Consider the following 4,412-nt stretch of genomic DNA (forward strand, 5'->3'; position numbering starts at 1 on the left):
CGTCTGAGGTCTGTGGTTGGGTGTTTCCAGGTCGGCAGCTGGGCTCAGCTGGGCTCTCACTCCTGGGTTTCTGGCCTTCGTTGGAGCCGTTTATTGAGAAAGCGCCGGAAGGAGGATAAGCAGGTGTTTCGGAGAAGACCATGAATCAGGCTTTGAACATGCTGAGTCGTGCTGGCAGGGAGAGCAGGGCCTTGCTTCCCTCGTGGGGAAGGCGGCAGCCGGTGGCGGAGATGCAGTGAGAGAGGCGTGAGCTGTGGGACAGGCAGCAGCGGCTCGGAGAGGGGAGGTGACCGAACCCCGGGGAACACTGACGGGAAAAATTCTGACATTCCTGAGTGATGGTTGTTGCACATTTTAGTTGTAACTTTGCTATGGTGTGCAAAGAGGAGAGCCATGTCTGCCTGCGCCACCATCTTACCTGGAAGCCACAACAGTTTTTCGTAACTCACTTTCAATCCTTGTCCTTTTTAACAATGGAATGGACCACCCTCAAACTCAGTATCTGGCAGCTAAAAGTCCCTAAATCTGCAAACGCGTTAATAAAGTAAAGAAACATTTTCACTCTATATTGGGGCCTGCTCTCTTCTGAAATAGACATTTGAAATCTTCTAGAGCAGTCCAGCTTTCCTTTTCAGCATCAACCACAGCAGCAGGGTTCAAATTTTCCTCAGGTGGTGCCCATTGTATTTGCGTGTGGTGGATCCAAGGCTTATTTCCTATGAGTTTCAGAGAAGACCGTGCTGTCAGTAGGACATCATAGGTTCCAGTCCATCGCTCAGCTAACTGTTGTTCAGTTCCTTGAGTCTTTCAAGTCTTTAGTAAGACTTGGTCCCCCAGTTGGAATGGGCGTAAGGGCTCATCAGATGGGTAGGCAGACCTATAATGAGCAAACTTGTGCAAAATGGTTAGTGTTTGCCATAAATGCTGTACATATTGCTCATGCTCCAAATCTGGTGAGCCTGTACACTCCACTCACACTTCCAATCTGGGGTGGGGGGCATTCCCAGAACCGAGACTTGGAAGGGTCTCCCGTAAAATATTTCCAAAGGGCTTAACTTAAGCCCAGTTCTGGGTGTTACCCTAATCCGGAGCAAAGCAATGGGAAGTTCCTGGTCCCATTTTAAATGTATTTCCTGGCATATTTTTTGCCAGGGTCTTCTTTATTGTGTGAATCATTTATAAATGGAGTCTACCAATAACTGAGAACAATATACCAATATAGCAAAATTATTCACTATGCATCAAATCCATACTAGATACCAACTATTATATTAGGCCTTGGAAACAGAACAGTAAAAATGACATCAGGGCCAACAATGAACTATTAATGTTTTTTCTTCCCATAAAAGAATATCAGAGAAATCAGTATATGCCTTCTTTTAACCACTTTTCCAATCTTAGAAAAACAAAAGTATTATTCAGTAAGTCATGGTTTTTTAAAATGTTATTTCACTGTGACTTTAGTAATTTGAGGGATGGGATATTTCTATTATTACTCCGACATCACTTAGGACCATAATCCACTCAGTAGAGAAAACACCCCGTCTATCTAAAGGTCAAAGCCACGGCATCCAGTGAAGTTCACTACAGAGTTACACATGATGTAAAAGGTTATTAGAAAAATATAATGACACATTTTCTGTCATCCTACAAAAATAAGAAAACCCATATCATTGCAGTAACTTATTCTCAAAGCCATCATAGATCACAGTTTTTTAAAAGCCCTGTGTGATTTCTCCTTGTGTTCAGTCCAAGCCACAGAAAAGAAGTCTCTTTCTTTCAAGTCTGGGCTCCTCCTTCACTCGTGTACTGTGGAGAGTGACTCTGACCTGACCCGTGTCTATGCTCTTCAGCTCTTCCAAACGTGGGGAAACCTCAACTCAAGTGGCTGACTTTCAAAGTTTGTGAGTAAAGTAGACAGTCCATTGAACACCATTCCCACAGAGAAGCATATTTACAAAATACTACTCGATTTCAGTACCAAATATAGCCAGAAGGGTGTTTACAGACAAGTTACAACATATATTTTGAAGTTTCCCAAGAAAAGAGCATGACCGGAGAGCATGATCACTCATGTTGCCAGTGTACGGTCCATTTGAAATGATCCAGAAGGGGATGCTTAAAACAAACGTGTCTAAATGCGAAGTTATGCACGGTTCAGGGACCACCACAGAACACCAGCTGGAAATAATAACACTCCCTCACATAAACTTACTTCACTCTTTTTTTTGCCACAAAACATTTAAATTTGTTTACAATTTTAAAATAATATAGGAGCAACCAATAAACATGAGACATATGTTTCTGTTTGTCAGGTTCAAGTGAGGAAGTAATCAAATGCATGCACCAAAAACCCCAAGAAGGAAATCTCAGGTGTTCAGTTTCTTTTCTTTCCCCCCCACAGGCATTGTTAGTTCAAAAACCAAAATCAGAGAATACTGGCGCTTAGAGGAAAAAAATTTTTCCACCATCATTTTAAAATAAACATTCAAAATAAAAGCTAACAGGTTGGATGGTGCAGAAAGAAAATTAGGTAATGCTAAAACTAATGCTAATAATTTTGTGTAGTATTCAAAAATCACCACTTTTACTGAAGTATGCCTTTTTAAAAAAGTACAAATTGTATTTACATAATCATACACTATGTCTTTGATTTCTTTTTCTTCATTTTACCATCTTTGCACATCTCTTCTTTATGTTTTTGAATTTCCCAAACTAATGTATAGGAGGCATTGTCAATACCTGCCAATGTTTCAATAAAAGAAATTCTGTAACTTCTTGCTAAGTCCTGAGCCTGTTTTATGTCTACTGTAGGAGGCAGATTACATTTATTTCCTACCAGGACCATGGGTACATCCTCAGAGTCTTTAACTCTTTTCACTTCTTCTCTATAATAGTGAATATCTTCAAATGATTTAGTATCATTTAAGGTAAACACACAAAGAAAGCCTTCTCCAGGCCTCGTGTACTGGTCTCTCATTACACTGTACTCCTCTTGACTTGCTGTGTCACGAATATCCAAGAAACAGGTTGCTCTATCAGTTATTACTTGTTTCCTTTAGGAATCCTCCTTGTAAGATCATATTCATCCACAAAGCAATTCTGAATTAGCTGTATCTTCAAGGCACCCTTGCCTGCGCCACCAGCTCCAACTACCACAAGTTTATAGTCAGGCGTTTTCAGCAGGCCCGGGGGCGGGGGGGGGGGCGGGGGGCGCGCGTGGCGCTGCTGAGACTCTAACCCCCAAGGCTGCACTAAGTGCCTCCCCCAAATTCGGCCAATTCTCGCCCTGACGCAGGTTCTCAGCCCTGAAACTCAGCGGATCCTTCCTCCTGCCCAGAGTCCATTCCCGTCTCAGACTAGTTTCATTTCCAATGCCAGGTGTGTTTAAGCTGCAGATGCCCCAGCGGGTGTGCAGAGAACTCCCAGCGACTGGGAAGCCCTCCAGTCCTGCTCCCTGGGGCAGGGGATTTGACAGGCCACAAGGAGCTAGGGACCCACGCTGGGCGCCACTGCTGTAACCGAACACGACCAGTGAGATCCCATCGCCTTCCACCCACAGCAATAACTCTAGAGTCCGGTGAAAAGGAAAATGGAATTTTTATTTACATATATACAGAAGATTACTTGATGCCCACCCCACCCTCAAAGAGACTGGAGGAGCGACGAGCTGCTGGCTGGTGGTGGCCACCGCAGCTTTTCCCGCGGCTTGGCCTGTGGGGCAATGGGTGCAGGGCTTGTCGCTCGCCACCTCCCCAGGCCGGTCCAAGCTAATCTCTCTCCCCACCGCCGGCCCCCTTCCTACTGGCCTTGCTCCCAGCACTGGCAGTGTTCCTGGGGAGGCCTGAAGAGCTCAGGGAGGGGCGTGGGGCCTGGCCCTCCCCAGCTACACTGGTACCAGAGCCGACTGGCCGGCACTGGTGTGGGCCACGCGTGGTCAGCAGCTACCACGGCTTCTCGGCTTGGAACGGGCACAGCCCTCTTGGCCCACGGGAGAGGTGAGGCGTGGGCCATGGGCGGGGGTTGGGTTGATGGGGGGAGCCCCTGCTTCCCCCTCCCCCTCCCCCACCCCGGGCAGTGGCCCCGGGCTTGGTGGGCCCAAGCCAGAGGGGCCTCAGGCGGCAGCAGCCACTGCGGCTTCCTCCTTGGGGCAGGGCGCCGGGCTTGTCAGCCAGAGCCTGAGACATGGGCCCAAGCCTCCCCGAGCCACCACCCGAGCCTCCCGCTGCCTTCCTCCCCTCCTCTTGGGCCTCCCCTCCCCGCCCTCCCGTGCTCCAGGCCTGCCCTGGAGTGCTCATGGAGGAGCTCCGGTAACATCCCCAGGCTCCCAGGACACAAGGTCGGGGCCCAGGAGCTCCAGTCTGCGTTCCATCCAGAGCGGGGAGGGGGGGTGGACGAAGGGGCGTTGGGGT

The 4,412-nt window shown here is 47.8% G+C and overlaps 1 pseudogene; it reads right to left on the reverse strand.

Moving 5' to 3' along the window:
* Positions 1 to 2,626: 2,626 nt before the first annotated feature.
* LOC129068724 (GTPase KRas-like) lies at positions 2,627 to 4,187 on the reverse strand (annotated as a pseudogene).
* Between the last annotated feature and the right edge of the window lie 225 nt (positions 4,188 to 4,412).

Source organism: Pteronotus mesoamericanus, unplaced genomic scaffold (assembly GCF_021234165.1).
Source record: "Pteronotus mesoamericanus isolate MK-2021 breed Mesoamerican mustached bat unplaced genomic scaffold, CSHL_Meso_final contig_22, whole genome shotgun sequence".
Lineage (NCBI taxonomy): Eukaryota > Metazoa > Chordata > Mammalia > Chiroptera > Mormoopidae > Pteronotus > Pteronotus mesoamericanus.